Genomic DNA, 12,331 nt, shown 5'->3' with positions numbered 1-12,331 from the left:
TCTACGTCGTAAGTTCCAGAACAGCCAGAGCTACACAGTTAGACAGTCTCAGCCCCCCCCATAACCTATCATTTAATTTTAATTTTATGTATATGAGTGTTTTTCATGTATGTATGTGTATGTGTGCCATGTGTGTGCCTCCTGCCCTCAGAGGCCTGAAGAGGGCATTTGATACCCTGAAACTGGAGTTACAAATGGTTGTGAATCAGCATGTGGGTGCTGGGAATTCAACGTGAGTCCCCAGCAAGAACAAAAAGTACCCTGAGTGGACGAGCCATCTCTCCAGGCCAAGCTGGGGTTTTATAGATGATATTTTAACAAAAGCTCAAGCACTAAATGTTAGTGGAGAAAGCAGACTCTCCGAAAGAAAAACATCTGAACGAGAACGGATGTCAGTTTCTCTGAGACACTACCACCCAAACCCCATTTTTCTCTGTCTGAATCCTCGGAGGTTATTTTCCTCAGTTTTCTTCCATTAACTATTTCATTTCCCAGCAAATTATCTTCTAGTAACTTACATCCAACCTGACAGACAAAGCAGTGTGAACTAGATGGCACACTTCTTCCTTGACACCCCAAAGCTTACCTGTACCTGCTGTATGCGGAGGACAGGAAACTTCCTGTCTTAGACACTTTGTTACAACATGTAAGTGGATTAGAAACGGCCGTGGCCGTGGAGTGGTGAGTGCCAGCTTCCTGTGTCCTGCTGCACTGTAGGTGTTATTTACATTAAGATCCCTCCCCATGAGACTGAAGAAATGGCTCAGAGGTTATGAACAATTACTGCTCCTGTAGAAGACCCAGGTTCCGCTCCCAGAACCCACATAGTGGCTCACAACCATCTGTAACCGTTCCATAATATACAATGCCTTCTCCTTGCCTCTTCAGGGACAGCCTGCAGGTGGTATACCTATTCAGACATGTAGTCAAAACACTCATCTACAATAATAAAATAGCTGGGCAGTGGTGGTGCAACCCTTTAATCCTGGCACTCGGGAGGCAGAAGTAGGTGGATCTCTTCAAGTTCAAGGCCAGTCTGGTCTTACAGAACAAGTTCCAGGACAGCCAGGGCTGTTACACAGAGAAACCCTATCTGGAAAAACCAAAAACAAAATTAATAAATAAAAAAATAATTAAATACTTGCTTTCCAAACTTAGATGTATGTTTTTCTCTCTTCACCCCACGTCGAGGCAGGGTCTCACTATGTAGCTCTGGCTGGCCTGGAACTCACTCTGTAGCCCAGGCTGGCCTTAAACTCACAGAGATCCGCCTGGCTCTGCCTCCCAAGTGCTAGGATCAAAAGTGTGCACCACTATGCCCAGCTCTTAGATGTATCTTATAATAATCTCCCTCTCCCTCCCTCCCGCCCCCCCTCTCTCCCTTCTTGACTGCCCCTTTCTCTATCATTCTCTCTCTCTCTCTCTCTCTCTCTCTCTCTCTCTCTCTCTCTCTCTCTCTCTCTCTCGTATGTGTGTATGTGCACAGTAGGGATTGTGCTCGACCATGTGTCTGCATATAAAGGTAGAGACCAAAGATCTTCCTCTGTTGCTCTCCACTGTACTTTTTGAGACAAGGTCTCTCCCTGAACCTGAGCTCGCTCACCAGCTGGCTAGACTGGCTGGCCAGTGAACTCCTGGATCATTCACTCTATTCTTCCAGCATAAGCTCCATGGATGTGCATCACCTGCCTTTTCATGGGGATAAGAAACACTTTGCCCACTGAGCCGACTCCCCAGCCCCGGATGCATACCTTTAACAAGTTTTGCTGGCTCAAACTCCAATGTATTCATGTCTAAGTTTTTACCAATGGTTCAGATTAATAACTCAAAATAAACCAAGCATTGGTGGCTCACTCTTGTAACCCTAGCACTGGAAAGGCTAAGACAGGTGGATGATGGAAAGTTGAGGACAGTCTGAGCTACATAGTGCCTTCTAACGGAAGCTACATATGAAACCCACTCAAAAACAAAATGTCGTTGAAAACCGAGTAATTCATTAAAATGCCATCTACTCTGCTAGCTGCCCTGATGTTGCATCAGAGCCTCTCTCTAGAGGGTGGAGGTCTGCTCAGTAGCAGAGTCCTGGCACACCATGAGCGAGGCTTAGGTTTGATTCTCAGCCCTAGAGACAACAGAATGCCTCCTCTGGGCTGTTAGCTTCTTCCTTATATAAGAGATAAAAAGAAGACTTACTTTTATGTATGTGTCTGTGTGTGTGTGTGGGGGGGGGTTTGCATATGTGTGCAGGTACCTGGAGAAAACCAGAAGGGGGCACTGAATCCCCTGGAGCTGGAGTCACAGAGGCGTGTGCGCTGCCTGACAAGGTTGCTAGGAACATGAGAAAGGTCCTCTGCAAGAGCAAGGACTCCTTTCCACCACTGACATCTCTCAGCTTCCCTCCTCCTTTACCTCCTTCTTCACGTGTATTTATTTTGTGTGAGGCGTACATGTAAGGGCACACACATGAGGGCAGAGATGTGTGAGGGTATGGGAGTACATGTAAGGGCACACATGTGAGGGCAGAGATGTGTGGGTGTGTGGGGTACATGTTAGGGTACACATGTGAGGGCAGAGATGTGTGGGTGTGTGGGGTACATGTCAGGGTACAGGTGAGGGCAGAGATGTGTGGGTGTGTGGGGTACATGTCAGGGTACAGGTGAGGGCAGAGAACAAGTTTCAGGACTTGGTTATCTCACCAAGTGGGTTCTGGGAATTATCTTGGGACACAGGCTTGGCAGCTGGCACCTTTACCCAATGAGTCCTCAGCTCCTCCCCTCTTTAGTTATTTTCTTTCTTTCTTTTCTTTCCTCCCCTCCTTCCTGCTCTCTTTTTCAGATATATGACCTAGCACTTAATAAATATATGTGGAACTTGTTCTGGGTTTGGGGGGAGGTGTAGGCTTATTTTGCTGTTTTGAGATAGATTCTCATGTAGCCCAGGCTGGCCTCAAAGTCACTATATACTTGAGGATGGCTTTGAACTCCTCTGATCCTCCTGCCTCAGCCTCCCTGTGCTGTGATTTCTAGCATACCCTACCATACCCAGCAGCACTTGGAACTTAAGCTTAAGCAATAGAAAATTGAATGGAAAAAAAAAAAGACAACTCTTTGTCTTTGTGGAGATTACCATTCAGTCGGAAGTATCTGAGAATACAGACAGGGCCCACAGGGGAAAGTACAAAAATACATTTAAAGGCTGTGACCTGTACACTGATTGCGAGAAACTAGGTATGGGAGGAAGGGACTGTCTGGAAAGAGACACAAAGGATGCATCTCTTTGATTTGATGGAAATATCCTGGATCTTCGTTGTGATGATGGCCAGTTACATAACCACACATGCTTGTCAACACCCAGGTCTCTTGGGTTTGAGTTCCAACGTCACCAAAAGACTCACAGTCCTATCCATCCGAAAGATAGAAGTTAGGACCAGCAAGATGGCTCATGGGTAAAGGCACGTGCCTTGAAAGCCTGACAACCTGAGTTTCCATCTAAAGGCGGAAAGAAAGATCTGGCTTCTCAGAGTTAGCCTCTGACTGTCATAGGTGTGCTGTGACATGTACACACACACACACACACACACACACACACACACACACACACACACACTGTCACCACCACCACAACAAAAACACGATTTCCTTAAATTAAGATAATTTATTTATTTATTATATATATTGTATAGCACTAACCTCAAAGCCAAACAGCAGCCATTGCTGCCCCGAGGTCAGCTCTGCCTGTTGGCAGAAGATCATCCCAGCTGGACTTGTTGACTGCTTGACACTCCTTCATAGACACTCTCCAGCTGCTTGGATGCCATCGCAGGTGGCCTGGGTGATCTCAGGGAGGGCCTAGGGTGTGTAAGCTGGGGATGACCAGGGTAGGGGTCTCCATCCGGGTGACTAGTGGGGAGCCATCGCCCATGCTAGGCGAAGACTTCCCAGTGCAGCTTTGCGGCTCCTCTCCTGTCAGGAACCACTCACCCATGCTCAGTCAGTCAGTCCAGTAAATGGAATCTAGCTTCTGTTTGTCGGTGGGACCTTAGAGGTGGGGCGGGGGTGGGCATGGCCTAGTTTCCCCACGGGAGAAGAGTTCCAGTTATAAACCAGGCGTTTAGAGAATGGTGAGAGGTGAGTGAAGGTACAGGAGAAAACAGCGGCAGGATTTTCAGCTAGGTCACTGCCACGAGCGAGCGAGGTCGAGGGGGATGAAAGACTGAAGTTTCAAACATGAACAGAAGTTGGGGAGAAGCCACTTAACTCGGAATGTGCACACCAATTTGAGGATTACTGGTCACGGGTTCTTTGGGAGCTAAAGTGAGAGATGTCTGGGCTTAGGTGAGATCATGGGGAGCCTCCGGGTGCCTAGTGAAATGTTTAGACTAGTCAGTAGGCTGCAACAAGCAAGGCCAAGTGGAGGAATGTGGGTTGGCTCAGCACTCCAGAGCTTCGTGGAGCCCGCAGGTAGGAAGATCAGCTGAACTGTTAAAAAGTAATTAGATTCCTTCAGGTAAGAGCTTGTGTGTCCAGTCAAGGGCGATCTACCTGGAACAGAAGGAGGGGAGATTCCTAAGGAAGACAGACTGAGTGTGGAGGGAAGGGAGGAGCTAAACGAGAACAGGAACACCCAGCTTACCTGCCAACAGGGAAGCAAGGCCCCAGGAAAGTTCGAGAGAAGACAGACATGGAGCGGAGAAGGAAGGCTATGTGCTATGTGCTCTGAGGTCCGACTCAGAGCCGGCTGCTGCGGAATACCTGGACCACTAGACACTATCAGCTGAATTCGGCACAAAACCAAAAAGCCTGGGTGCTAGAGATGTGATTCAATGGGAGAAAACTCTTAGCAGCGTGTGCAAGGCCCTGCCCAATCCCGCCCTCACCCCGCACCACCTCCTCCCAAAAAATTTAAAGCTGGCAAAATGGAAGTCTGTCAAAGGTGAACAAAGCTGACTTGGGTGTTAAACTCACATGCCGGGAAGCATGAGGCAGGAAATGCTTTAAAGATAACCTATGGTCTTGGGAAGACTGTGGAGAGCTAGGCTTGGCCCATTTACCGAGGCCAACTGAGTTTGTTCATCTGGGTTTATTCAGAGGAGAAGCAAACTTTTTATTATTAGTGATGTTCTTTTTTAATTTTCTGTATCTGTGAGTATATGATTCAGGTGTGCAGGTGCTACAGAGGCCAGAAGAGGGTGATAGACCCCCGGAGCTGGAATTATAGACAGCTCTAAGCTGTGGATCGTGGGTGCTAGGAACCAAAGGAGTCCTCTGGAAGAGCAAGCAGCAAGTGGTCTTAACCTGAGCCACCTCTCCACCCTCAAAACAAACTCTGAATCTCCACGACTGCAGCCAGTGAAAGAAGTTAAAACAAGGCACCCACTGGGCTGGGACCTAGAGCAAGAGTTTATTCCCAAGTGTCTAGTTGTGTTTCAGAGAGTCCTCTCGGGCTGGGGATGTAGCTCCGTGGTGGAGGGCGGAATGCTTGAGTCGCTTGTGAGAGGCCTTTGAATTCAGTCCTCAGTGTGGTAGGATGGATAGCTCCATGAAAAAGGTTGAGAGCCGGCTCATAAGGCTGTATGTAAATCTGAGGTGATTCAGGAGGATCAGGCTCAAGTCATGGGCGGGCTTGCTTTGGCAGCACATACATTCAAATTACAGAGATTAGCAAGGTCCTTGCACAAGGATGACATGCAAATCTGTGAAGCGTTCCACATATTTTTGTCTGTACAATTTTTCTCGGATAACTGCAGAACCTGGAAAAGCTGTTGCCGATGTCAATTCAGAACACAATGTTGTTATTAGTCCCACATATATTTATATATACCTATGTAAATGCATACCATAGTAACCATCTCCACCAGCTAAGTTATTTCTGCCACCATAAAAAACTGTGTGTCTGGCCAGGCGGTGGTGATACACACCTTTAATCCCAGCACTCGGGAGGCAGAGCCAGGCGGATCTCTGTGGGTTCGAGGCCAGCCTGGGCTACCAAGTGAGTTCCAGGAAAGGCACAAAGCTACACAGAGAAACCCTGTCTCGAAAAACAAAAACAAAAACCAAAAAACCAAAAAACTGTGTGTCCTTGGGCTGCAGAGATGGCTCACAGGTTAAGAACACATATCTGTCTTGCAGAGGACCTGGTTTGATCCAGCACCCACGAGGTAGTTCACAGCCATTCATGACTCCAGTTACAGGGGATCAGATGCCCTTCTTCTCCTCCTCCTCCTCCTTCTTCTTCTTCTTCGAGACCTTGTCTCAGACAAACAAAAACCAGGGGCTCAGTGGTTAAAGTGTGTGCTGAGCAAGTGTGATCACTAAATTTGAATCCCCAGAACCCATGGAAATCGAGGCCAGAAATGTGTGCCTGTAATCCTAGAACCCATGGAAATTGAGGCCGGGAAGCCTGTACCTGTAATCCCAGCACTGCTATGGCCAGATAGGAGGCAGAGACAGGAAACTCAGCTATCATGGCACAATCAACAGTAATAACAAAGGGATCTGTCTCAAGGTAGAAGACAGGGACCAACACCCAAGGTGGTCCTCTAACCTCCACGTGTGTGCCAGAGCACATACAGGCCTTGAGTCATGGCCAATGTGCACTTTCACTTACACTCACAAACATAGATACACACCATCACATACATACACATCACACATGCACAAAACAATCCTAGAACAAAACAACTGGTAGCTATATGGTAACATGAGGCCACTATTAGCATCCCATAGAAACTCCTTTGGTAGCCAGATGTAGTGGCCCACGTAATTATAGAATTTTGGGAGGTAGAGGGAGGAGGATCAGGAATTCAAGGCCAGCCTGGACTACATCAAACTGTCTCAAAAAAAAAAAATAGAAAAAAGGAAAAGGAAAAAGAATTCTATAGAGGTATGTGAAAATGTAGCTCAGTGGTAGAACACTTTCTTAGCAAGCAGAGGCCTCAAGTTTAGTCCCCAGCATCACAAAAGAACAAATTAAAAATTAAAAATTTTAAAAACTTAAACTGTAGGCTGGCTTTTCTGTCCTACCTGTCAACTCCCCAATAACCACACAGAGACTTATTATTAATTATAAATGCTCAGCCAATAGCTTAGGCTTGTTACTAACTAGCTCTACAACTTAAGTTATCCATATTTCTTATCTACACTCTACCACATGGCTCTGTACCTTTTTTTCAACACAGCATATTCATCTTGCTTTTTCCCTGAGTCTCCTGGCAACTCCACCCTTCTTCATCCCTGCACTTTTCCCCTGTCCACAAGTCTCACCTAACCTCTTCCTGCCTAGCTATTGGCCATTTAGCTCTTTATTAAAACCAATGAGAGCAATACATCTTCACAATGTACAAAAAGACTATTCCACAACATAAAACATCTTACACAGTAATACATCTTCACAATATACAAAAACACTATTCCACAACATAAAACACCAATGGTTGCTGTCCAGACTGTGTATTTCCAAGCTGTTGGTCTCTTAGCCAAAGAATTGTAATAAAGGTTCATAGAGACGGCAATGTAGCAAGAAAATGCTATCAAATGCAAAGCCATACTACAGATCATAAACAGGCTGTCAAGAGCGACAGCAGTCTACATGAATGGAAGAGTACACTAGGGCCAGGTTATTGCATGGGGCTTCCTTTATGTGGTCTAAAGGTTTGCTTGGGTGGGCCTCTGCTTTGATTGACAGATTTGAGTCATACAACCTTTTCTTTACTGTGCTTGTCCCCTCCCATGATGCCTCTAATTTTAATCATATGCATAGCCAATTATGCATAGGCATAGGGTAGCAAATGGGGATTCTCCTTAAAAGTTTACTCAGGGGACACAGTTTGCTCTATTTTATGTGTGCCCAAAACTAGTTTAGACCAGACTGGCCCCTTTATTCTCCAAGAATTAAATAGAAACCATCTATCCAGGATGGTTGTCAAGGGGAGGACAACTCCATTGTCAGGAGGGGTGTGTGTAGCTCCCTGCAGATTGGAGGCACAGGTTGCCAGGTGTGTTGTAAGATGGGTATGTGTACAGCCCAAACAGGTTGCCAAGCCTTTCCCTGCGCTTGCCTGCCTCGGTGAAGAGATATTCCCGGAACTGGGTAAGAGTGATAGGGCAAGAAAATGTGGGTTAGTAAGCCAAGTTTAGTAACACATGTCTGTGCTTCTAGCTCTTGGGACACAGAAGCAAGAGGATCAGAATGCAAGACCATTCTGACCTACATGGTGAGTTCAAGGCTAGTCTGGACTACATGAGAACTTAACCAAAACAAAACAAAGATAGAAATTGTTTTTCTTCGTTTTTTTTCTTAAGACAAGATCTCACTACATAGCCCTGGCTGACCTGGGCTAAACTGAAACTCACAGAGATCCGCCTGCCTCTGCCTCCTGAGAGCTGAGACTAATGCCCTGCTATGCCATGTCTTTCTGTACGCTGTGAATGTGTGTTGCTCTGATTGGTTGATAAATAAAGCTGCGTTGGCCTATGGCAGGGCAGAATAAGGTTAGGTGGTACATTCAAACTGAAGGTGAAATGAAGAAGGATGGAGTTGGGGAGACAGCAGCCCACCACCAAAGGAGCAACAAGATCCCACATACTGTTAATGCCACGGTTACGTGACAATATATAGATTAATAGAAATAGGATGAATTAAGTTACAAGAGCTAGCTAACAAGTAGCCTAACCCATAGGCCATACAGGTTATAAATAATATAAGCCTCTATATGTTTACTTGGGACCAAGCTGCTGTGGGACATGGGTAGGAGAGATTCCTCCCGACTGTGGGACCAGTCAGGACCAGAGAAACCTCTGGCTACAATGGCCCTCTATTGGTGAAATTATTAAGGCCACTCTATGTAGTTAAAAGGAAGATTTATTTAGTGGGTGACTTACAAATGAAGAAATAGGTAGATCACGGGGGTCTGGGGAAGGTGTATCGCAGTCCAGCGGTGTTCTCTGGAGCTCTGCTCAGTCAACCTCCACTGTCTTGGGTCCAGGCACAGCGAGAGCACTCGCCCATCCAGGTCTCAGGTCTCCAGATGCCTCCCTTGGCCCTGCCTCGTAGGCGTGACAGTTGAGTCTCAATGGGGTTGGAACTTACAGATCCAAGCTGGTATGGCTACCCACTACATCTCCCCCTTTTTGTCTAAATAAGAAGGTTCTAAACTAATACAAGACTATATACAAAGGAATGGTTATCAAATATTGTCCAGGAATAATTAGGGATAATGACCTAGATAAGATAGAACTACAACCAATGTAAACAATATCAAGCAAGAAACACATACTAAAATCCAGAGAAGTATAGAGTATAGGTAAATGGCATGTTAAAGATCATTCCAAAAGGTGTCCTATCTTAAAGAACCTGAATCTAATACTTAATATGTTGTATCTAAGATATTATATATACTAAGTTGTAACTATAACTGCTAGTCTTCAATCCCATCCAAGACCTGAGAGGGAACATAATGATACCTGAGAAATGAAAGATGGATTCAAGCAACATTCGGGAGTCTTGCAAGAGTAGACAGAGACAGCTGGCAGCCTGGACAGTCACCTAATGTTTCTCAGCATTGTTGGTGCATTCAAATTGGCTACAGGCCTAGAGTATAAAACACTGATTGGCCAGTGGCCAGGCAGGAAGTAGGTGGGACAAGGAGAGAGGAGAATTCTGGGAAGCGGAAGGCTGAGGCAGAGAGACACTGCCAGCCGCCGCCATGACAAGCAGCATGTGAAGACTCCGGTAAGCCACAAGCCATGTGGCAAGGTATAGATTTATAGAAATGGATTAATTTAAGATATAAGAACAGTTAGCAAGAAGCCTGCCACGGCCATACAGTTTGTATGCAATATAAGTCTCTGTGTTTACTTGGCTGGGTCTGAGCAGCTGTGGGACTGGTGGGTGACAAAGATTTGTCCTGACTGTGGGCAAAGCAGAAAAACTCTAGCTACAGCCCTCCCTCTTTACTTTGCTTCAAGAGGCTCAGCCAAAAGTCTTACCAGGAAGAGCTGCTTTTGCATCCTCCAGGGACTTGGTATTCATCTGTTCATTGATCCACCCTACCATCTATCAATTATGTACTAAGCAACTATTCTTCCCAGACATTGAAATATATCAGTGATCAAAGCTAACTAGGTCTATGTTCTCCTTGAGAACATAAATTGATGAGAAAGAATTGTCTATCAGTTTCAATTATTTCTTCAAATCCAGAGTATCACTGATTTCCACCATGGTTTAAATTATAACTTTCTGCCGGGCAGTGGTGGTACATGCCTATAATCCCAGCACTCGAGAAGCAGAGCCAGGTGGATCTCTGAGAGTTTGAGGCCAGCCTGGACTACAGAATGAGATCCAGGACAGGCACCAAAACAACACAGAGAAACTCTGTCTCAAAAAACAAAAAAGCAATATATATATATATCTTTCCGGGAAGGGCAGAAAAATGGAGGAGGCAGAGGAAGAACACTAAATATACATAGTGATTAGATGTCAGTATTAACAAATCTCTCCCTATGTGCCATGTGTGATGGTGTGTGCCTTAATCCTAGTACTTGGGAGGCAAAGGCAGGTGAGTTCAAGGCCAATCTGGTCTACAGAGTGAATTCCAGGACAGCCAGGGAAACCTAGTTAGACCTGCATCAAAAGACAAAGAAAGTTAGTTCCTTAGACGTCACCAAAGCAGCTTGTTGGACAGAATTCAGTTTATTGCTTATGTGTCAAGACAGAACATTGTCTAGACAGTCTTTGCAGCAGCTCAGCAGGTATAGGCAAGATTGGACTATTCTTCAAAACTAGAGTTTAAGGTAAGTAAGTGTTCTAATGAGGGTAGAGAAGGCAGGCATGATAATGCATGCTTCTAATCTCAGTGCTTGGAAAGTGGAGGTAGAAGGATCATGGTGAGCTATAGACCAGCCTGGCCTCATAGTCAGTGTAAGGCTAGCCTGTGCTACAAGGGAAAGCATAACACACACACACACACACACACACACACACACACACACACACACACACACACACACGGGGGGGGGGGGAGACAGAGACAGAGGGAGAGGGGGAGAGAGAGAGAGAGAGAGGCCAGAGAAGCCTTGGTTAACATTTTCTGAAGGTCGCTTGTGGACTGGTAGGACTGGGCAGAAGCTGAATGAGGAGATTCCAAGAATCTTGTTAAACAAATTGTCATCTTGATACCTTATTTTGAAGAGTTGGTGGGTCTTCCTGGAAGTCCCTGGAATCAACAATAAAGTTATTCACAACTTTTCTCTTCCTGGGTCAGAGTTTCCTAGAATAGTGTTTAATGTGAAGAAAGCATCAGACAAAAGATCCATGTTAAAATCCATGAAGATGGCCCCATGAGCATATGAAAAATGCTCTCCTTGAGAGAAATGAAGTAGCTGCCCAGCTGAAGGTATGCAATTATGATTACAGAATATGCTATTTAGAAAATAAGGGGCTAGGGATATATATAACTGGGGCATTTCATGTCCTCTGCAGAGGCCAACAAAAACACCTGTGAAGAACCTGTGTTACAACTGAGGTGAAAACAATGTTTGCTTAGATGAAGGAATGGAGAAGTCGGAGTGGGAGGGTGAGGAAGCCTGTGCAAAGGTCCTGTGGCAGAAAGGAATCTTGTTAGAATGTTTGAGAACTTGTTCAAAGATCAGCAAGCTAGGAAAGGGAACAGTACTGTTAGTATCCACCAGAGCAGCAGCCTGCCTCTGCCACCAAAACAGTTACATGGTTACCTGTCACCGGGTGCCTTTCCACCGTCCACATGGGCACCCTTTAAAAGTGCCTGCCAGGCACAGCTCGCTCTCTTTTCTCCTCTTCCTTTATCCCTCTTTTCCTCTCTTACCTCCTCTTTCCTCCCTCGCCTCTCTTCTTCCTCTGGTCTCTGTCTGTCTGCCTCTCTCATGTCCCCACTCCAACATGGCCTTACACACACACACACACACACACACACACACACACACACACACACACCACACCACCAATAAACCTCTTGCACTAACTCTGTTGTGCGTGGCGTGTTTGTTTAGTGCATACCCTGGCAGGGCCCAATGAAAGGTTCCCACTTTGCCTTTCTTTTTTATTTATCCTTTCAGATACACTATGAGGGTTAATGGAGGGCAGAGCCGTGTTGATATTTACTGCTGTGATTTACAGTGACCCCCATCTGCCCCTCCCTCGCTCCCTTCCTGCTTTTCTTTCTTTCTTGACTCATGCAGCTGAAGCTGGCCTTGAACTCCTGATCCTCCTGCCTCTTGAGTGCTGGCATTACAAGTGTACCAGGCCTGAGGCAGGAGAATCACCACAGGTTTGAGGCAAGCCAGGACCACATAGCAAG

General features: G+C 45.9%; 1 pseudogene; it reads left to right on the top strand.

The window, feature by feature from the left end:
* Positions 1-5,622: 5,622 nt before the first annotated feature.
* Positions 5,623-5,714, top strand: LOC121821015 (U6 spliceosomal RNA; annotated as a pseudogene).
* The last annotated feature ends 6,617 nt before the right edge of the window (positions 5,715-12,331 follow it).

Source organism: Peromyscus maniculatus, chromosome 10 (assembly GCF_049852395.1).
Source record: "Peromyscus maniculatus bairdii isolate BWxNUB_F1_BW_parent chromosome 10, HU_Pman_BW_mat_3.1, whole genome shotgun sequence".
NCBI lineage: Eukaryota > Metazoa > Chordata > Mammalia > Rodentia > Cricetidae > Peromyscus > Peromyscus maniculatus.
Note: the sequence above shows the minus strand (reverse complement) of the source record. Positions and strands in the feature narration are given on the sequence as shown.